Source organism: Leopardus geoffroyi, chromosome C2 (assembly GCF_018350155.1).
Source record: "Leopardus geoffroyi isolate Oge1 chromosome C2, O.geoffroyi_Oge1_pat1.0, whole genome shotgun sequence".
In the NCBI taxonomy this organism is placed as follows: domain Eukaryota; kingdom Metazoa; phylum Chordata; class Mammalia; order Carnivora; family Felidae; genus Leopardus; species Leopardus geoffroyi.
The window spans coordinates 1542859-1565392 of record NC_059333.1 but is presented as its reverse complement, the minus strand read 5'-3'; the positions used below and the strand labels follow the sequence as shown (position 1 = coordinate 1565392).

Here is a 22534-nt window from a genome sequence, read left to right as displayed (position 1 = left end):
CTCCTGGCCAGTGTCCTCACGCATCTGTTATGTCTTTTAACTTGAGTCACTAGGCCTGCTGCCACCACCCGTGTCCCCCTCCCCTCCGCCCCCCCCCCGCCTACCCCCCCCCCCCCCCCCCCCCCCCCGCCCGCTTCTCCTCTCTCACACTTGCCCTGTCCTGGGAGGCCTTGGAAGGCCTTGGGCACCGTTGTGATCTGGCTGAGAGGAAGTTGTGTTGGGTTGCATTTCGTGTTGGTTTAAAGGGATGCGCATCTGTGGGTGTGGTTACTTCCGGGTTAGGTGCTGCCCAGGTGTTGGAAGTTTGCATTCTGTGGTTGTCCCGTGCAGCGTGGGGTGTGAAGGAGCAGGGCCAGAGGAGAGGGGCCCTTGCCCTCTGCACCTGTTTACCTTGGGACCCCAGGGAGGTAGTCAGAGTCCAGAAGAAGAGGGAGGACCAGGGCAGGGGCCAGCCTGACTGCTTCTGGGAGACGCGGGTAGTGGGGGTTGCACCAGGAACAGAGGTGTTTCTCAAGGAGGGGTTCTCCGAGAGCTTCGAGATGGGACTCCCGTCCAACTGGCTCGCAGTCAACTGCGGCAAAGTTGAGATGGTTTGTTCTGGCCGAGTTGGACAGACATGGCATTGCAGGGGACACTGTGAGGGGCTCAAAGCAGAGAAGTGTGGGCGGGGGTGAGCGGGGGCGAGCGGGGGCAGGGCTGTCCCCATGAGTGCCCCGGAGCCTGCCCCGGGTCCTTGCTCAGCACGCTCACCGCCCCATACTCGCTCCTGCGCGTCTTCTTGAGGGGACTGCTGGCTGCCGGGAGTCGTGGTTTTTATGACATTAACTCAAAGTTGGCATTTTTTTCTCGGGGGGAAATAACCCTGGATGCAGTACACACGAGTCAGACCCCAGGGTTAGCGCGGAGACAAAGCGAGGGGACGTGGGTGTCGGGTTCACGTCCTTGGTGATTTTCTGTTATGTTTTAGGTGCATCTTTGGTCCTTTGAATTTTTGATATTTGACTGTGTCACTTGTGATGTTTTAGAGATTTGGTCTCATTTTGGCCTTTTCAGTGTGATGAAAAGAGATAGATGGCCTGGTTTCTCTATTTTCTTCAGGTGCCCCCTTACAGCGTCAGTGTTCTCAGGTCATAAATAACTGGATATATTTTAAATGAGACCACCTGTAAGAGTTAGGCGTAAGGAAATCTCGAATCATTTGAACATTGTGCAGATAGAAAAGCAGCCTGACGTTGCGCCGTTCCTACCCTTGCTCCTAAACTTCCCTCGTACGAGTACACGTTTGTGGGTCTTGCGTGTATTTCGAGAACTGGGCTCCTTCATGGCAACGTATGGGGCTGTGGGAAGGGGCAGGAAGGACCCGGTAGTGTGGCCTGCTGGTCTTCAGAAGTGCTAGAAACCCACCACGTGCAGGCCTTCTGACCTTGTGGGGTGAGTTTTCCTTCCACAGCACGCCCATGTCTAGGAATTTTGGCTGAGATCAGCCTCTGCTTTTTTGGTCTGGCTTGCACTGTTGTCTCTGTTCTGTGAAACGACTGTGCAGGGGGGTCAGCGGTCTGGCTTGGAAACTCTTCCGTGAGAAAAAAGCCACCTTAATGTCATTTCATGTTTTAGAATTCCTTGCTTCTTGAGTTGTTGATGAAGTTGTTCTAAGATTCTCAAGTGTTATCGGTAGGATTTCAAGCTTTCAACGCTGTTGCCTTTCGTCTTTTTCTTTTCCACGGTGCCTTTGATTCCTTTGCCTTTATTGCAATTGTATCCTGTAACAACAGGCTTACTAAATTCCTTTTTTTTTAAGTTCCCTTTTTTCACTTGGTCACGATGCCTGCTGATTTTAAAGCCCTTTTATGATATTTAACCAAGCTCTCTGTGTTCAGTGTGGGTTGTGGTCATGTTCATTGTTGCAGCCTAGACTAATGTATTGAGTTAAATATAGGCTGTCAATTAACTAACCATTCTGAACGTGTTCGTTATCGTTTCTCTGAGGCCATCCTAACCATGTGCACTAGAGACAGGTTTGTGGATGTGCATACCATGGTATCTGGGTTGAGCTTCCCAGCCGCACGTCTCCACGTAAAGTCGGGGAGAGCCGCGGGGAAGCCGAGGGCATTGGGTGTGTTTGCCGTCTGTCCCTCTTTTCTCTCATCCTTCTAAAAATGAGTGACTTGGGAATTAGTCAAAACAACAAATGAGCCATAAGTGAATTTTCCGAGCAATGTAAAAAGAGTTTAGCCTGCTCTACTCTCACAAGCCCGGTTTGGTGCTGAGGTGGATTAGGGTCCTTCTGGTGGAAGGTACTCCGAGCCAGGGGTGTGCGCGATGACAGGCTCCTTGTAAGTGGGAGGCGCGTGGCTGGAGGCAGAGCGGGTGTGACACATGACTGTTGGGATACCGAAGTAATGAAATGGGGTTCAGGCGTCCATTCTGTATTTATTCCAAATTCCAATAAAAAAGAAACGTTTAGCCATCTAAGTATCCCTTTTTCAGGACTCACAAACGTCAGTTGTTCAGTTTGTTTTAGATGGAAGTTCTGTTTTTGTCTGTGAAAGAGGTCTTATCCACGGTTTAAACGTGGGCCGGAAGGGCGAAGACGTTGAGGACCTAGCCCAGCGTGGTACGTCTTGGTGCTAATTTGTCCTCCCCTCACGCTGTCCTCCCCGCAGCAGGATGAGATACTGGACGCCGAGGCCCCAGGGCAGGGCAGGGCAGAAAATGTGCAGTTTCATTAAAAATTGTAAATGGGACCCTAGGGGCGCCGGGGGGGTGGGCTCAGTTGGTTAAGTGTCCCAACTCTTGATTTCAGCTCAGGTCATGATCTCGAGGTTTGTGAATTCAAGCCCCATGTAGTTGGTCTTTGTGCTGACAGCTTGAAGCCTGCTTGGGACTCTCTCTCTCCCTTCTCTCTGTCCCTCCCCCGCCTCAAAAGTAAATAAACTTAAAAAAAATTACAAGGGGGATCCGAACGTTCTTACCAGCCAGGTTGAGGAGAGGACAAGAGGAGACAAAGGCGTAAAATGTGGAATAGCCTAGGTAAAATGATCTGTTTGCAGGATACTCCGGAAACCCTAGAGAGAGTCGTGTCCAATGGAACCTTCCGCAGCAGTGTGCTGTCCCGTACAGTGGCCACCACGTGGGACCGCACAGCCTCAGAATCAGCGGTTAAAAAAGCTCAAATAATAAAAACTAGTTAAGGCAGCAGAAATAAAAATGTAACATACAAACGTCAACATAACTTTCGTACTCACAAACATAACCAGTTAGAAGGTATTTGGGGGAGGCAGCCCCATTCACGACAGCAACAAAAGAGAAGCAGTACTCACGAATGAATGTAGTAAGAGCTGTTGAAAAGTGAAGACCGTTCGGAAACTTCTTGAGAAAGACACAGAAGGAGCCCTGAGCAGAGGGAGGGCCCCATTCTTGGTTAGGTTGTCACGGCATCATTGCAATGACACTTTCCACCAGCTTAATGCACACATTTAATGGGGTCCCCATAAAAATATGAATGCAACAGGAGTCATTATTTCCCTGGATCCTAAAATTGACACGGAAAAACAAGCATGCACAGATACCCAGAAACGCAGAAGAGAAAGGCTGGGGTGGGGGGGAACACAGCCCTTCCAGACTTTAAAACACACCGTAAATAAAGCGCCTCGACGTAAAGGAGCATGACGATGGCGCGGCCAGTGTGGTAGGCGGCTCTGGAACAAGCCCAAGTACCGGTGGGAACGTAACGTACGATTAACGTGGTATCTCCGATTGCCGGGTCACAGGGGACTTTTTCTTTTTCTTTTTTTTTTTTTTTCAACGTTTATTTATTTTTGGGACAGAGAGAGACAGAGCATGAACGGGGGAGGGGCAGAGAGAGAGGGAGACACAGAATCGGAAGCAGGCTCCAGGCTCTGAGCCATCAGCCCAGAGCCCGACGCGGGGCTCGAACTCACGGACCGCGAGATCGTGACCTGGCTGAAGTCGGACGCTTAACCGACTGCGCCACCCAGGCGCCCCATCCCTTCCAGACTTTAAAACACACCGTAAATAAAGCGCCTCGACGTAAAGGAGCGTGACGATGGCGCGGCCAGTGTGGTAGGCGGCTCTGGAACAAGCCCAAGTACCGGTGGGAACGTAACGTACGATTAACGTGGTATCTCCGATTGCCGGGTCACAGGGGACTTTTTCTTTTTCTTTTTTTTTCAACGTTTATTTATTTTTGGGACAGAGAGAGACAGAGCATGAACAGGGGAGGGGCAGAGAGAGAGGGAGACACAGAATCGGAAACAGGCTCCAGGCTCCGAGCCATCAGCCCAGAGCCTGACGCGGGGCTCGAACTCCCGGACCACGAGATCGTGACCTGGCTGAAGTCGGATGCTTAACCGACTGTGCCACCCAGGCGCCCCAGAGGGGGCTTTTTCAAAGGGACTTTGGGACAGCTGAACACCGTTTTGTGAGACACAGCGTCGGGTGTCTGCCTCATGCCACGTGCGGGAATAAGCACCAGGCGGGTCAGGGAGCTGAATGCGCGAGATGAAATATCCAAGTGTTTGACAGGAACACAGCTGCATATGACCTGTGTGTTGGGCGAGGCTTCTAAAAGTATAGCTGAACATTCAGGTTCACCCAAAGAAAAGATGGTCGAAATGGACTGAAAATATACGACGACAGTGAAAAACTGCCCTACCCGCACAAACCAGCAACAGAAGAATCTACGTAAAGTCAAAAGACGAAAGAATCGGTTGTGAGAAAATTCTTGGTGCTGTGCCACACATATTCAAAAATCTTGGGGGAGCAAAGACAAAATCCTGTAGGAAAATAGGCAAAGGCACAAAGAGACGTGCACGTGTGCACTTGTGCACGCTTATGCGCGCACACGCGTGAAAATGGCCCTTCAGCGTCCCTGAGATACTGGTCTTCGCTCATGACATTGGCGAACAAGCCAACTCTGGAAAGCCGTCACCAGTGCGTGTGCCTACTCGGAAATGACGTGTTAAACAAAGCAGGCGGGTGTCTTTGGCTCCCTGGAGAGTGTTGACGTTTCTGGCTGTTAATTTCTGAGCTTACTCGCATGCGGTATTCTTTAAAGTGGACTTGACGAGAAAACCGCATTTCTGCCTCTAGACGCCTTAGGGTGTGGGCACTAACCGCGTGGAGGCAGTGGGTTTTGGGGAACCTGCCAGATGTCCTTTTAGCTCCCTCACTGGCCCTGTGGTTCCTCTGGGCTGTTTCTTCTCTCCTCCAAACCCCACCACGCCTCATCCCTGCACTGAGGGACTGTTAACTCTGGGGATGTCTGCCCTCCTCCCTGTTTTCTCAGGGTGTCCCTGTGTCCATTTTGGATGTCCGACCCCATTTGACGGGGAGGTGTCTGAGGGAGACGAGAGCTCGGTGAGAAGGCAGTGCTCTGTCTGCAGGCCGTGCGGTTGTGGCCCCACTGCACCATCACAGGCTGGGTCACCTTAGTGGGACCTGCCCTTCGGTGGCAAGACCAGCCGTGTGGGGCAGTGCTGAGAATGTGGGCCTCGTGAAGCTGGGGTCTGTCTTGGGGATCTGGACTGAGGAAGTCAGAGGGAGAAGAGGAGAGACACACAGGAGGACTTGGAGGGCAGGGCAGAACCCCTGCTCTGGGCTGTGCCGGAAACCAGTTCCTGAGCCACAGGCCTGGCCCTCCTGCCTCCAGCTGACAGCAAACTCCCCCTGCTGACAGTCGAGTGCCTTCTCTGCTCCCAGGTTTTCGTTAAAGGCTGAATTGTTTTAATTTAAAACCTACTTGTGTGGCTCCCAGTGTGGATCTAAGAGCACGTGGTCCTTTCCTCTGCTCGAGTGCGTTCTACACAGAGAAGATAGCCTCGCGGGGGCGATGACGCGGCGCGAGCGCGAGTCCTGCCTCCAGTCCTCTTGAGTCCAGTGGGGCACGAGGGGTGGGTCCCAGGCCAAGGCCCCTACAGGCTGGGAGGCGCTCACCTGCTCGCCGGTGGGTGGACGGGAGGGTCAGCGTCGGCCCCGCCAGCTGCTGGGGGCTCCCGAGGCACCGCTTCCCACTTGGGTTGGCGTGAGCCACGGGACAGTGAGACACGACAGCAGCCACACTCGGCGGTCAGGGAGGGGGGACGGTGCCTGCCACACAGCGAGTCCTGATGTTTTACTGGCCCCTTTTTAATTAATTTATTTTTTATTTTTTAATGTTTATTTATTTGTGAGAGAGACAGACAGAGTGTGAATGGGGGAGGGGCAGCGAGAGAGGGAGACACAGAATCGGAAGCAGGCTCCAGGCTCCAGGCTGTCAGCACAGAGCCCGACGCGGGGCTCGAACCCATGAACCACGAGATCATGAGCCCCCCAGGTGCCCCCACTGGCCCCTTTTTGATAGCCTGCTTGGGGTTTGCTCACTCTGACCTTTCCTGATTGGTGACCTTTGACCATCTGGAGGATGTGTTTGTGCGTTTTCTTCACGTGGTGCGTGTGAAGGACGTTAGCTGTATTAGGGGCCTGCGGGGCACCGGCCGCTCTCCCCTCCACCGTGGCTCTTACTGCTGAGGCCTTGCTGCCCCGGTTCTGTACTGCTCCTGTCGCCACAGCTGCCCTGCCAGGAGCCGTGCCCTGGCTGGACGGCCTCAGCCTGGTCACCTGGGCCTGTGCGGCCAGGCTGCGCGGTAAGAGGAGCCCTGTCATTTAAAGGCTGTGCTGGCACAAGCCGGTCAGAGCTGGCAGAAGTGCCGTGCTCTTGTTGACTGACATCTGCCTGCTCTAATTTGGGGGACCGAGTGGACATCAAGGCCTCATTCTGAGTGGCCGCTGCGCAGGGGGTCCTGGGGACCCTGACTCGTGCCCTGATACCCTACCCACCTCCCTGCGCTGCTTTAACAATTAAATTGCTATTTAAGGTGGTGCCACTAGCCACACGTGGCTTTTTACATTTAAATTAAGCAGAAATGCGAGTTCACTAGCTCAGCTGCACTGGTCAAAGCAGGGACAGCACAGGGACAGCAGGAAGCCGTGCGCCGCGGGGCTGGCGGGAGACCGAGGGCAGGTCTGGGGCAGGGTGTGGCAGCCGCCTTCTCTGCACCTTGCGCCCTTTCCGGGCGTGGCCTTGCCTCTCTGACGCCTTCTCTTATTGGATTGTACGCTTCATCACGGGACATTCAGACGCCAGAGACGAGAAAAAGAAATGGAGGAAGTCGTGTCACCACTCTGACACCCGTGTCACTGTCTTGGGCAGTGCCTTCACGTGTGTACACGCGTGCACGCGGGCGTCACCGGGTGCGGATGTCACTTTATATCTGTTCGCTCATTTGTTCTCTGCAGCCTCAGGACGTGAGCACTGCTGACGTTCGGCGCTCGTGATGGATGACGAACCGAGGCGACTCGCTGAGCTGCTGACTGACACGCACAGCCCTCGCGGCCGCGCTGGGGCCCGCTCGGCCCCTCGGGCTCTGGGGTTCGTGTGTCAGCCGCCGGTCTGGTGGCTGCCTCCGAGGGGGCGGGCGTGCGTGCACATGCACGTGTGTGTGTGTACATCTGGGTGTGTGTGCATGTGCACAACCATGTGCGTGCTTGGGCCCGTGTGTGCGCGTGTGTGTGCGTGTATACACCACGTGGGTGCTTGGGCCCAGATGTGTGTGTGTGTGTGTGTGTGCGTGTGTGTGCCTGTGGAGACTGCCACATCCTGACTTGGGAGCAGGTTCCCGTTTTGTGAGTCGGCTGGATGGCCGTGTGCCGGTCACCGCCGCGCCCCCTCTGGCCTCGCCGCTCCACTCGCCGACCCCGGGCGCCCTCCTGGCACTGACCGTTGGTGAAGGGTGGGTGGGTGGCTGCGGTGTCCTCAACCTAGTGGCGTACCTTTGGGGGTTTCCAGGTTTGCGGACGTCATGCCTCGGGGTGCTTTGCTCCACGCGCCACAGAAAAGCCAACTCGAACTAGTTGTAAGTAAAAACGCTGTATTTCCCCCTGACGCCCTCCTTCGGAGTTCCAAGTAGACGTTTGCAGGAATGAGACTGTCGGTCGGTCTGTGGTTCTCGCCTGTACCGTGAGCAGTTCTCTCTCTTTATGCTCCTGTCCTTCCAGGTGTTTGGTGGAAACAGAACACAGCAGAGGAGGGTTGCCAACTGGCCCCGTTTCAGCTGCAAGTCAGATGTGAACGTGTATTTTTACCCCGCAGCCCTTTCTCCAGAAAGCTCACACTTCCTTTATTTTTAACTTTAGCTTTCTGCTCTGTTGGCTAGTACAGGGAGGAGAGGAGCTCAAATTAGTTAGCTTGCTTTGTATTTATTTTTACTTGACCTTTTCGCTTCTAAATTTTGAGAAGAAAATGTGAGATTCTTTTCCCCGCATCATTTTCTTCCCCGAGGAGAAGCCACGTTCAGTAATTGACTCTGAAGGTGGCGAAGGTTACCCCAGGACAGCATGTCTAGCATTTTCCGTTCATGAAACAAACTTTCAAATGTTAATCTGTTTATTCTATGAAATACTTATTAATGCCTTTTCCACCTTCTTTGGCAAGTAGTACGTGTGTATCCCAAGGAACTTTTGTGTTTCCAGGCAGTCTGGCAGGTTCTCAGCATGGGGGTGGGGCGGGGGGACGTGGGGTGGGCGTGCGAGGCACGTTTTGTCAGGGAGCCAGGTGAGGCAAGAGCGGGGAGAATTTGTTCATTATTTGGTTTGTACGCTTTTCTTCGAGAACCGAACTAAGGTCTCGTCCCTGACAGGAATCTGTTTTAATTCCTGGGAGGTTAAACTGCTCGCCTATGGCAGCCTGAGGAATAACCCTAATGTCTTACCCGTGTATCCACCCTCTGGAAATTCTAAGGGTCGGGTTGGGTCGCTGCTTCCACGGATTGTCCCTTTCCTGTTTCTAGTTACAGTTGCGGTCAGGATCCATTTTATTTTGAGTACATAATTTATTTTTTGCCATTCTTTTTAAAAGGTAGTACGTAAACGTATTAAGTCAAATCTTCTGTAAAGTGTTATGAAAACAGACATTCCTGTCCTGCTTCATAGAAACGAGCCGTGCGTCAGCTTTTACTCTCCTGGCAGACGCCTGCAGGTGCTGCGCGGGGACCGCTGTCCTGGTCCAGCACCCGGGATGCTCGGGTGCCCGTCACCGCCTCAGGAGGCGGCACGGAGGCCTCTCCGCCTCCCACCCCTCCGCAGGGGCTTTGACCGCCGGGAGCAGTGCCACACGCGGGGAGGTACGCGGAGCCGAAGGGCCGGTGCTCCCAGAGCCAAGCTCTCGCACCCCTGCTCAGCATCGACCGTCTTCTGTTCTGGAGGGTGCACCATGGCGTCCCGTTCTCCCATTGCCCGTGAGACCGAGTGCTTCTTCCACGTGCTGCGTGGTCACGGGGCCCAGCCGGAACTTGTGTCACCAGGGAGGAGGGCGGGGGGGGGGGGGGGACGGTGCTCTCTGCCACAGCTGGCGTCACACCTACACGTTTTCTCAAAAACAAGCAAACCTGTTTCCCTCGTGAGCGAAAGGAATTGGCTCGCTTCTGTGTGGCTACAGATATAGCTAGAATCAGTGTCTGAGACCGGGTGACTCCACCGGGCTCTGCCTCGGTGCCTTCTGGCCTTGCCTGTCCCCTTCAGGTTTCAAGGAGACATAAATACTTCGAGACCTGAGCACACGTGGGGCAACTTCCCTGGAGATCCGCCTCCCTTCCCTGCGCTCTGGGGCTGCTCGCAGCGCTGCTCTCCTCTTTCTCCCGGGCCGCCTGGGCGGGGGCCGGGCGGGCGGTCACCGGGGAGCCCTTACCTCAGGTTCACCTCCAAGCAGAGCTGCTCCGCGAGACGCGCCTTTTGTTCTAAGTGCAGTTGGGTGGAAAGAGGCGCGAGGATCGTCCGTCCGCCTGCTGTGAGGTGGGCAGGGGGGTGGCTGGCAGTCCTCCGTAAGCCCCTCTCTCACCTCTGGTTTGGGGACACGGGCTTGTATTAAAGCGGGTGGCCGGGCAGTATACTGCTGCAATGGGGACACTTTTGAGAGTGAAAGGGCCTGCGGTTGGTAATTACCACAAGATGCGGCGGTGAACTGGACGTCCTGGGTGGACGGGCCGTGATCCCAGAGCAGCCATCCCCGAGGCCCCGAGGATCACCAGGTGGTTGACAGATGAACTATGAGTCATAAAGGGTCCTGTTTGTCTCTTGTGCCACAGCCCGGGGTTGGGGGGGGGGGGGGCGGAGCTCCCGTGCGTCCCCTGTGCCACAGCCCAGAGGGGCCTCCCATGTGTCCCCTGTGCCAGCCCAGAGGGAGGGCACCCATGCATCCCCTGTGCTGCAGCCCAGAGGGGCCTCCTGTGCTTCCCTTGTGCCGCAGCCCAGAGGGGCCTCCCATGTGTCTTCTGTGCCACAGCCCAGGGGGGCCTCCCGTGTGTCCCCTGTGCCACAGCCCAGAGGCAGGGCTCCTATGCGTCCCCTGTGCCGCAGCCCAGAGGTGCCTCCCGTGTGTCCCCTGTGCCAGCCCAGAGGTGCCTCCCATGTGTCCCCTGTGCCACAGCCCAGAGGTGCCTCCCGTGTGTCCCCTGTGCCACAGCCCAGAGGCAGGGCTCCTATGCGTCCCCTGTGCCGCAGCCCAGAGGTGCCTCCCGTGTGTCCCCTGTGCCAGCCCAGAGGTGCCTCCCGTGTGTCCCCTGTGCCACAGCCCAGAGGGGCCTCCCGTGTGTCCCCTGTGCCACAGCCCAGAGGGGCCTCCCATGTGTCCCCTGTGCCACAGCCCAGAGGCAGGGCTCCCATGCGTCCCCTGTGCCGCAGCCCAGAGGTGCCTCCCGTGTGTCCCCTGTGCCAGCCCAGAGGGGCCTCCCGTGTGTCCCCTGTGCCGCAGCCCGGGCCGGGGGGCTACAGGGGTAACAGAAGGTCTGCAGCTGGAGGCAGAACCTGTACGTATTTCAAGCATCATCTTTGTACCGTTTAGTGTATTTGTCCATGAGAAAGGGATCTACCTGCCTTGCTCGAGTCCCTTCCCTAGGGCTAGTTGGGGGAATAAAATGTGTTAATAAAATTTAAAAATATTGTAAGCTGTTAATTATTCATTTTGCCCTCAATTCTTTCCTTGCCTATTTTTAAAGGGTCTTGAAAGGAGGTGCCTGTGGAACTCGGTCTCTTAAACCTGGCGCCCTCGATCCTGCCTAGGAAGGTGCCCCAGGGAGGCGGAGCCCGTCTGCCCGATGCCCCGAGATGTGGTCCGCGGCCTCGCCTGCCAGGCTCCTGCCCGCCTGGCGTGTGCCTGACCTACCGAGAGGTTCGCCATCCATCACCGTATAAACGAGCTGCCCACGGTCGGCACGGTTGCAGCCCGTTAGCTCTTCCTTGCCAAGTGCAGGGGCCAGTTTAGCTTAGCCACTTTATAAATTTTTCAGAGATTTCAAGTTGGAAGTCGCAATTGGCTTTTACTTTTCTAAGCGATCCACTGTTATGATTAGTCATGTATACATATCACAGATGAGAAGATGAATGTTTAGTGAGTTAAAAGTACTTTTAAACAGCTGCTGAAGGACTAGAATTCTTTTGTAAATCGAGAAGCATGTGATCTCACACGGTCGCGGCTTAAAGTTTCCTTTTAATGAATGTTAGGATTAGTAGACATACCCCGCGTACCAGTCACATTAGCACCTAAACAGCAGGCGCTCGCTTGCCACGGGCCTGGGGGCGGGGGGAGGCTCTCTGTTCCTCCCTTAAAAGGCCTGCAGCCCTGCGGCTGGAGCAGCAGTAGGAAGGCAGCGGCGTTGATCAGGGGTGTCGGGAGGACGCGGGGGCATTGCCGTGCCCGTGGCAGGCGTGGGAGATCCGCTGTGACGGCCTTGTCCACGGAGCCCCCTGCAACCCCAGGGCGTGTGTCAGGACGGTGCTGGGTTTGGTCCTGGAGGCGCCGGGGTGAGGCCATCTGACCGTCTGGGGGCCGGGGGCCTCCTCACTCAACTGGGAGAACTTTGCGAGCGCAAGGCCTTCCCAGAGGAGGTGGGGCGTGAGCTGAACCTTGTACGGGTGTGATCACGCTGAAACAAACATGAAGACCGTTTGTCACTTAGCTGTTGATGATGACGGGGTGTCTGGGCTCCCTGGTCAGCTCCGGTCCGGTTGCCAAGTACTGGTTTAGGTGACTGTTACCGTCCCGTTAGCAGCCAGCAATATTGAGCATTCTGTTCGGTCCTTTGAAATAACCCCGTGCGGGAGGCACTGCCGGCAGCCCCGGATCCCGGGAGGGGAAGCCCGAGGCACCGGGCGCTGGGGAGCTGGACTTTCAAGCAGACGAGCCCAGCTCCGTTGCTAACTGCGGGCGTGTGGGTCCCAATGTCGTGTACAGAGGCCAGGGCTTGCCGGGCAGGGGGGCCCGGAGCTGTTCCTCAACAGCAGCCGCCGTAAAGCAGGGCGGCCTTTGGGAGGCACGCTTCTCCAGCTCGCAGTCCGAACCTACTCACAAGCGAGCTTTGGGACCCAGTCAGCTGGTGATGGACGGCGTTGTGAGCTTAGTCCTGTTCCCTCCTCCCAGAAGTGCAAAAGTGCATGATTTTGGATGTCTGATCTCCTGCGGTGGTCAGGAGGAGGTGACGCACTTGAGTCCTGATGTCCGGCTGCCGGCCACAGAGTTGGGGCCGGCGGGCAGGTACGGCGCTGTGTGGCACGCCGGTGTCCTCGCTGGGCGCTCGGGCCGGGGTGGCGGGCAGCTCCCGCGGAGGCTCTGGGTGGCCCGCGTCCCCCCCGGCAGGGCACAGCCAGAACCCGCTCAGAGGTCACACGGGGGCGGCAGATGCAACCACGCGCCATTCACCTGAGTCGTGTAGTTAAGGTTGTGACTTCCTGTGGGCACGCGTCTTTGGCCTCGACGGGAGTCGACCCCTTTTCCCGCATCCTTGGGGTTTGAACTTTGTGTAGTCGGTACGTGAGTTTAGTTGTGGAGAGAGCTGGTTTTATTTGTAGCCGTGAAACCCCAGCGTTCCTGCACGAGTCCTGCACTCTGCTCGCAGCTGTGACGTGTGTGAGGGGTGTGCGAGGAGGGGGCGCTCGCCCTCCAGCTTCACCCGCCGCGCGGCCTGCAGGGCCGTTACCTAACCCACGGTGTCGGGGCGGTGAGCCCAAGAGCCCTGGCCTTGCTCAGGGGGGTTCAGTGTCTCTCCGAAGGTCTGGGGCAAGGATGCATGCCTAATTAAGTGTTAGGGACGAGGACTCCTCCTTCAGAGGGCTTTGTGTGATCCTTTCCTGCAGAGCCAAAAGCCGAAGAGCCCTATTTGCCACATGGCCTCTTCGTGTAAGGAGCTGGTGCTGGCTTTACCGGTGGAGACTGGGTCCTTTGCGCGAGGGTGGGTGCTGGGGGGAAGGACAAGTGCTTTCTGGGGGTGCCGGGGAAGATGGCCTGGGCTGCGGGTCCCCACGTCCTCCTGTCCTCAGGACCAGCGCCCCTGGGGCTCAGCACAGGACAGCTGCTGGTTGGAGCTGTTTTATCACAGGATCCGTCTGGAATTGGCCTTGTCTGAGGGGAGGGGTCCGGGCAGGCCCTGTGCCTGAGCTCGCTGGCAGCGTCTTTGAAGGACGCTTCTTGTTCCTGAGTTTCTCGTAGGAGATTTTATGTTTTATTTGAAAACAAAATACGCTCACCGTACACTGGGCGTACTTTGTGGAGATGCAAAACAGGCAGAAAGAGGCACCGTTAGTCTCATTGCCTGGTAGCAAATATTGGTAACAGTTCCTTGGGTTCCCTGGGGTCTTTTTTATACGCAGATGTATTATTCACCCCGCTGACATGGCGGATGGCCTGCTGTCACTCTGGATTTCCGCAGGCCTCCTCAGGTCACTGGAACAAGACGAGTTGCAGGTTAGCAAAGAACGGCCGGCCCGGGGGGTAGGGGTCTATGTGCTGCTTTTCCCCAGAGAGATTTCGCTGCACGTGTTTTCGGTCCACGCTGTGATGATCCCATGTGGAGCGGCAGTGCTGTTGAATTCCTTGGCTGTTTTCCGCTCAGGACACAGGTAGTGCAGGTGCCTCTGTGGGGCGCTGCTCCTCACCCGGTTCTTCTCTGCGGGACGTTTACCCCCTGCAGGAAAGAGAGGGCATGTGCACGGGCGAGCAGGGGAGGGGCAGAGAGAGAGGGAGAGAGGATCCCAAGCAGGTCTGTGCTGTCAGCGGAGAGCCCGATGCGGGGCTCGAACCCACAAAACCATGAGATCATGAGCTGAGCAGAGATCAAGAGTCAGACGCTTAACCCCCTGAACCCCCCAGGCGCCCCCTCTCCTTTAGTGTGGGGGGATCTCTAACCCATAACCTCGTTAGTCACGGAAAACAGAGGCCCCAAGCCCCACTCAGAAGACCTCCACTTCCTGATGCCTGGTAAGCAAGCCCACCCGCAGAGGTGCCGAGAACCAGGACCGGAAACCCCCGTCTGGAGGCCCTGCCACCACACCAGCATGCCCCCCTGTAGCAGAGGCGCCTCTTCTGGCCCGTTGGCCTTTTTGGGTTGGTTTGATGTATGGGGCCAAAGGGTGGGTGGTCGTCCTGAAGGGAGCAGGTGCCCAGGCCAGGGAGGGCTCAGAGCACCTCCCACACCCTGCTTATCTGTCCTTCCCCGCCTGCCATCCCGGTGATTCAGGCGCCCCCCCCCCCCCCCCCCCACCGAGCCATGAACTGAGACTTTCGTCTCCTGGGCTGGGAAGATGTGGGTGCTGCCCCTGACACCAGGGCCACACGCCCTGCTGGACCCGAATGCGGGAGAGCAGGTGCAGAGCAATGCTCTCGAGTGCTCGCCCCCCTCCCCGCTCTGTGTCTCTGTCTCTGTCTCCACCTCCAACCCCCCCTCCGCCAGTTGCCTTCTCTCTGGAGACACAGAGCTCATTCCTAGTGTTGGGAGCATTGGGGCCCTCTGGGAATGGTCGTACGACAGGAAAGTGTAGCTGGATAGGGAGAGCTCCCTGGCCTACTTCGTGAGTTGTTTCGATGTTTGCAGTGAGGTTTACTTTCCCATAAAACGTTAGATTATTCAGAGTTTAAAAAAATAATGTTTTCCCTCAGGTCGTAAAAATGTTTTCGCTAATGTTTACTAATTCACTTTACAAAATAAGATGAAGGGTTTTAAAATATAAAACAAACTATTCTTTTTAAGAAAATGTTTGTTTATTTTTGAGAGAGAGAGTCCTAAGCAGGCTCTACCCTATCAGCACAGAGCCCGACATGGGGCTTGAACCCACGAACTGCGAGATCATGACCTGAGCTAAACCAAGAGTTGGGTGCTTAACCGACTGAGCCACCCAGGCGCCCCCAAAGTAGTCTTTCTTAAAGCCAGCTTTTTTGAGATATAATTGATAACAAAACACTGCCCATATTTTAAAGTGTGAAATTTAGTAAGTGTTGAGACACTGGTGAGACCACTGTCACGGTGAAGATGGTGAGTGTGCCCATGGCCTCTGAAGGTCACTTGCACCCCCGGGACCCTCTCCCCACCACCCGCCCCCCCGACCTGCACTCCTTTACTTTCTGTCTCTAAAGATCCCTTTGCATTTTCTAGAGCTCCCTATCACTGGGGCCAGACAATAGGTACTGTTTTGGTCTGGCTTCTTTCACTGCTCGTCGTTACTTAGAGATTCATCCGTGTTGTGTGCATCGTAGTTCATTCTAAAGTGGTCTTTCCTCTTACTTGCTAAGGACACGGAATATCCTTGGAATAGATTTAATTCAGTGAGTAGAGGAAATGGCAAAGTCCATTTTGGCTGGTCTGTTAAGACCAAAATGCCGGGGAACGGAGAGAAGGGCAAATGGGGCTAAGGCGGTCTAAGCGGCGGCACCAGGGTCCCGTGGGAGCAGCGCCTTGGACTTGGGTCTTCCCGGCTGAGGTGAGTCCCACGTTCTGCGCCTCGGATGCCGTCCCGCTTGCTCTTGCCGGACTGGCCCCTGCTCAGGGGCGGCGAAGCAGATGTGGCTCTGCTGTGCAGACTGCTTCCTCAACTGAATTTAAATAATATAAAAAAAACTTAAATTAAACCACGACCTCTGGCGAGACCGTTATTTCCTCCTGCGTTTCTTTTCCTTTACAGAAGCAGCAAGTGCAATGGGGCCTTGTGGCCTCCTCCCCAGCCTCTTTATTAAGCACTGACTTCTTGAAGGTACCTTCAGGGCCAGTTCCCTGCTCTTGGGATTCACAGTCTAATATTTGAATGTTCTTGCATGTTAAGGGTTCATTATTATGTTACCACGTAAAGACTTTACCTCTCCCCGTAGTATTAAACTAGGATCGACTTTACCCTTCTGAAACCTCAGGTAGCCAGGGAACGTCTGGTCACTGTGGAAGTTGAAACATCAATGACTGTAGTTAACCTACTTGGAAGGTTTTTGCAGCTCAGGACAATTGAAAAACACCTATCGTCTCAGATTTCCTCTTTTCTTTTGATTTTCTCATGTCATTGAAAACTCCATCCACCCCTTTGACAGAGTCAGGATCCTTGGAATCACCCACTGGTGGTGTTCTCCACGTGGTCATCCCTCTGTCCCTGGCTGTCCTCCCCGCCTCGGGTCTCAGCCCTCCAGCCGTTGCCCACAGAGCCGACAGAACCATCTTTCTGAAAACACGCCGGGTCGCTGCTTCTTCCTGAGGTGCATGTTCGGTGCCTCCTGCCGAGAGGCCTCCCAGCCTCCTCCTCACCAGAAGCCTCGTGATGGGCCCTCCTGCGTGCTCATCTCAGCTACGGGGCGTCACTGTGTCCTTCCGGAGCCCCCGGGCTCACGACTCGGGCCCCACTGGTGGCCCTGTGCTCGCTTCCCACTGGCTTCTGGTCCTGCTTCTGGGGCACCGATTTTTAGGACTGGTTAAGCACTTAGAATGGAAACCATATCAGAAGTGAGGAAGAATGCTTCCTTGTCTTAGCATCCTTCCGTTGACTGCTGATCTGATTTTCTTCACTTGTCTTGAGCAAATTAAGCCTTTGTATCTTGAGATAATTGGTGTCGGCAAACATCAGAGTCTACTCAGTTGAGCGTTTCTGTTTCACTGCTTACTCTTGTGATGGTTTTGTGCATCTACAAGGTAGAAAATGGGAGTATTTAGCCCTGATTTCCAGAGTCTAATTGAATTATAATGATAAATATCACCTTAAAAGCAAATGCAATTGTTTCATTTAACCAATGCAATTCTTATCGGCACAGCAGACCCATCAGGTGTTGAGTGACCCAACTGGTCCCACACTTGCGGTCGGTACGAGCTTGCCGAATCCCGTACGACCCCTATGTTATCAGCTTTGCCGTGGCATTTGAGTTTCCTTTTGTTAGCAGGTAGTTGGGTACAAATCCTTTGCAGAGACCAGTGTGGCTAATTCGGGGTCATCCTGTTTTCAGAGGACGCTGTCCTGAGCCCAGGAGCAGTCACTGTGAGAAAGTTCCGGAAAGGCGCCGGTGCCAGCTGAGCTGGGCTGCCCTGCGGGCCCCACCCCCCACTCCAGCCCCTTCGGGCTCTCGGTCACCTAATTCCCTGTCTACGTCTCGGGGACGATCCAGGCGCGCTGAGAAGGGGCTGGATTAGAACTCAGCCCCGCTTGGCCCACTCGCTTGCTCGCCCGTGAAGCATGGTCTCCCTGTGCTGCTTCTGCGGTTTCTCTCGCCGCCTGGCCCGGCTCCCAGGCCTGTGGCCGTCGGCACAGGCAGCCCCTCAGCTCCCTTCCTCCTGCCGCAGGTGCTTGGCGGGCTGTGCTGTCGTCGGCGGCCTCACGTGAGCAAGGGCGGGGTGACGGCGGGGGCTCCCCACGTCCGTGCTGCCGTGTCACGTCCACGCTGCCGTGTGGGGCCGGGCGCTGCTGGCCTCTGTCGGGTCCCGGTGCCTCGTCGTGTCCTAGCGCGTCTGTGTCGTGGGCTGGCTCGGTCCCACAGAAGAGTGCCTGGGTAGGAGAAGTCCGGTGTGCCCACGTGGCCGTTGCCCAGGTCGGTCCCGGACACCGTGTGGGGCGGCCCCCCTCGTGCTCCTGGACGGCGTCCGGTCCCCGCAGCCACGCCCGTTCCGGGGCCCCTGGGAAGCCTCTGGACAGTAGTGTGGCGGCTGCGGCAGCCGGGTTCCGTGCGCCCACCCGTTTGCCCGTGCCCGCAGGAAATCCAGCCAGCCGGATGCCAGCTCTAGAAAGATGGTGGGGTCAAGTTTGCTGGCATTTTCTTCGGGGCGTTTTTACATCTGCATTCATGAGACAGTTTGGCTGACCCTATACGTGATTATTTCCTGACTCTGGTCTGTCATCAAGTCAGATTTTCTCTTTCCTCCTGTCAGCTTTGATAAACTGTTTTTCTTGGAATTTGCTCATTGTACCTAAGTTTACAAAATTTTCAAAATAAAGTTCTTAATACTCTCTTATATATGTAATGTTGCGAGAATTCGGAGTGATAATTCTGTTCTGGTATCTCTTGCTGCCTAACATCCCCCCCCTCCCACCAAGACCCCAACTTCATGGCCTAGAACAGCCACCATTTGATTATGTTCATGACCCAGACAGGCTGGAAGCAGGGCAGGGGACGGTCTGTCTGTGCCCCTGGCACTGGGGCCTCGGCAGTGGTCCTTCAGATGGCTGGAGGTGGCCGTGTGTCTGCAGCGATGGTCCTAGCTGTCGGCTGGGTTTCTGAGTTCTTGTCAACACCCTGCACATCTTGTCCGAGGAGGCCTCTTGAGGACCGTGGGGAGCACCTGCCTGGGGCTCTGCATAGACCCACACTTGCGTGCTCTCAGGGCCAAAAGCGAGGGCCCGGCACCCCTGGGACTCTCCTAGTCCATCTGCCCCATGGTCCTGGTCCCAAGGCCTGCTGAGACGCTCAGGGACGCCTTTACAGGGCCACTTCACTCTATAGTAGAGGTGTCACTTCACATCACTCACTGTCCTTTCTTCGGTGCAGGCTGGCTAAGCCAGTGTCCTCTCTGTCTTCTCTGTGCATTCTCGTCAGCCTTGCCAACGTCGGTCTGTGTGCCTGTGCCTGCTGTTACGTGTGATTAATGCAGGTTTAATCTCTTCCTTTTCCCTCCCATTCGCTTGGGGCTTGTTTGTCCCCCTGACTTACCGAGGCGGGGTTCGTGGGCTTTTTCCCTTTTCCAGAAGCCTGAGCATCAGGCTACGTGTTTCCCTCTGGGTACTGCCTTAGCTGCACACCACGCATTTCCACGTGTGATCTTTGTTTCTCGTTCTCAATGTTTTCTGTTTTGTACTATGATCATTTCCTTTTGTCTGTGGATGATTTAGAAGAGTACCAGCCAGGGGTGCCTGGGGGCTCAGTCAGTTGAGCATCCAACTTTGGCTCAGGTCATGATCTTACGGTTCGTGAGTTTGAGCCCCGTGTTGGGCTCTGTGCTGACAGTTCGGAGGCTGGAGCCTGCTTTGGATGCTGTGTCTCCCTCTGTCTCTGCCCTCCCCCCCACTCTGTCTCTTTCTCTCTCAAAAATAAATAAACATTCAAAAAAAAAAAAAAAAAAGAGTACCAGCTAACTTAGAAACACATGGACACTTTCCAGATATGCCCTGGTTGTTAGACTCTGGGTGCCTCACACAGTGGGTGGGCATGAGCTCCGCCTGATGTCACTGGGACTCAGGCTGTTCTCGATGCTTCCTGGGCGCCAGAGGGGGTGGTGCAGACTCACTAGGGATGGCGTCCCATGCGGGACCGCTGTACGATCGTGGCACTGCTCTCCGCCCTCCGCCAGCTGCTGTCCTCTCCTACCTCTGTGACAAGAGCCTCCTTTGCGCACCCTCTGTCGTGCTCTTGCTGTGACTTTCGCTATCACTGGGTCAGGTACTCTGTACCTGCTGGTCTGTTCGGTCCCTGTGGTGGCTCACACAGCGCTCGTCCCCTGCGTCACTGCACTGGGACCTAGGCACTCGGCCTTGTGGCGGCAGAGTCGGGCGTCAGCCTCGGCCACTCCGATTCCTCCTATCTCAGCTTCGCGGTTTGCAGACGTCCCCTGGCCCTGCGGGTCCGGCTCCCCAGGGAGCGGCGGTGGGCTGTCCTGGGCCCCGTCAGACTTCCGCCCAGTGGCTCCCAGCAGGGCCACCAGAACCCGGGTTCTGTGGGTCTCGCTCCTGTTCGTCCTGCCGTCTCCCTTCTTCTGTGCTGCCTGTGGACTCAGGTTGGTAAAATGACTTCTGACCTCTTGGTGGCTCACATATCGTCCTTTACTTTCCTCGGGCTGCAGGGGCCTCCTGTTCTGCGTCCTTTGCTGAGGAGCCTGCTGTATCTCCTGCACACTCTCCGGCCGGGGGAGGAGCTGCCAGCGGGGTTCTGATCGGGTGGGGGTGGCGTTGAGGAACAGGGGGCGGGGGCGAGCACGATGGCACCCCTTCCTTTCTTCTCCTCACCTGGGTGTGGAGACGGGAGCAGCAGGGCACTAATGGGGTCAGTGATGGCATGCCCAGACCTGTGTGCCTGGCCCTGGAGGCTCTGTGCCGGCAGGGTGAGCGTGTGGCTCATAATCCCAGGCTGATAGGCCATTGTCGTCAGTGCCCACTAGACCTGGTGGCAGCATCACAGAACACGGGGGACCGTGTCTTAGACACACGTCCCAGCTGAGAGATGTGGAGGCTGGGCAGTGCTCACTCCCGAGGACCTTCAGCTGGGGCAGGTGGCCCCGGGGAGGTGTGTGCTCACCGGGCCGAGCCTGAAGAGTTAGGGCCATTCCGGGTTCAGTGAGGCACCTGTCTACACTCATTGCGTCTTGTGGACACCCACTCAGGGCCCGCGCACTCTTCCCCGCAGACACCAGCCAGTAGCTGTGCCCTGGAGAAGCCCGCTGTGGTCGTGCCCTTTACGTGGATACCGCTGTGCGTTTTTTTTTTTTTTTAATTTTTAAAAAATGTTTATTTTTGAGAGAGAGAGAGAGAGAGAGAGAGACAGAGCATGAGCGGGGGAGGGGCAGAGAGAGAGGGAGACACAGAATCTGAAGCAGGCTCCAGGCTCCGAACCATCAGTACAGAGCCCGACGCGAGGCTCGAACTCACAAACCGCGAGATCATGACCTGAGCCAAAGTCGGACGCTCAACCGACTGAGCCACCCAGGCGCCCCTCGGTTTGCTTTTCCAAAAGGAAATGTTAACGTCGGATATTTAGGTTCCGTCAGTATGTGAGCACGTTGAAGTCTTCTCTTTGATGACTTTCTAGTTGGCAGTATTTTTAGGCTGAGAGGAGACAACATGGCGTGGACGGTCGCCTCTGCCTCCGGACGCGTGGACGGTCGGAGCTTCTGAGCCTGGGCTGGAAGGGGCCGGGGAGGTCCCGGGATCCGTGCGTCGCTCGTGTCTGTACTTACGCGTGTGCGTGTGCCCCCGTGTGCACGTGGCATTTTATTGTGCAGAAGGTGTTAAGTACATGCCTTCGCGTGTGGGCTGCTGCTGTTTGTGCTGGGGTGTGGAGAGCGGACCCTGGAGGGTGACGGGTGGGGTGAAGGGTGATCGGTTGTTGTGTCTCTGCTTTAAAAAGATCTTAACACCATCACAATAATTGAGTCTTGTATTTAGAAAGAGGATTTTTAATTAACAGTATTTATTATTAGAACTCGCTTCTGAAGTGGTGAAAAGGCTTTTAAATTAATTGGAAGTAATTGAGTCTTTCCGTGACACAGAGTGAAGTGTCTCAGGCTGGGCGTGGAGATCTGCGGCAGTGATTGGAGGAAACACCGCGCGAGCCCCGGTCCGGGTCATCGCGTCCTGCCTGCACCGGAGGGAGCTTTGCCTCGGGGTCGAGCAAACGCAGAAACTAATCTACCGGTAAGGTAAAACCCTGCAGAAATCTGTTGCTACTTGACTGATTAAAAATGCCTTTTGCTTGATGTCAACTGATTAATTAAGCCTGTTTGCCTTTTCAAATGTGTTTTATTAAGTGTCTTCCAGCATAGATTATTTGTTACTGTTAATTCTTTCATCACCCCGCCGCGGCCTGCACAAACCTGCCCGCCCGGCTGCGGGTCCAGGTCGGCGCGCTGCTGCCCTCCAGTGGCCGTGTGGCCAAGTGCGGCCTCCGGTCACCGCCGTGCGAGGCTGTGCCCCATGCCAGGCGCTGGACTAGACCCACTGTAAAGCTTTTTACTGTAAACGGTTTCCGTTGATGGACTAAAAGCAGACTTACCTAGCACTTAATTCTTGGCGACTATCATATGACTCAGCCATCTGCTTTTGAGAACACTCAAGGAGGTCTTGTCATGGGGAAGCAGTGTGAGGAGGGAGTCGGCAGAGGGCTGCTGGATGCTTACCTGGCACTGGCGAGCACCTGCGTCCATTCAGCCGTTCCGTAGATGCTGACAATAGCCCGCCTGTCCTGGGCAATGAGGGAAGGAGTGGGCGCAGAGCCCACGGCGGGGAGAGGGGCACTTGCCGTCTCTGGGGGGCACAGGTGTACCCATGTCTGGCCACTGGGCTCTACGTGTGTGTCTGGTAAGGCCCACCGGTCCTTTCTGTGTCTGTAAATGTCAGGAATGTGAGGAAACTGGCTCCCAGGGAGACTGATAAAACAGGGTTTGCTTTGTCTGTAGCTGATGCCCCCCAGCCCTCCCCCGCTTTTCGGCACAAGAGTGGCAAGAGTATGGAAAGGGCGAAATTAAGGTCATTTCCCTTTGCTGTGCCC

At 55.7% G+C, this 22534-nt stretch overlaps 1 protein-coding gene across 3 annotated transcripts in view; it reads left to right on the top strand.

Annotated features, from left to right (window-relative positions):
* ADARB1 (adenosine deaminase RNA specific B1) overlaps nucleotides 1-22534 on the top strand; it is a 142514-nt gene that overhangs the window by 32355 nt on the left and 87625 nt on the right. For all 3 annotated transcript variants that reach the window (XM_045501137.1, XM_045501135.1, XM_045501136.1), the window contains exon 2: nucleotides 21537-21681. The gene's annotated coding sequence lies outside the window, so the exon portion shown is untranslated. The remainder of the gene's footprint in view (nucleotides 1-21536; nucleotides 21682-22534) is intronic.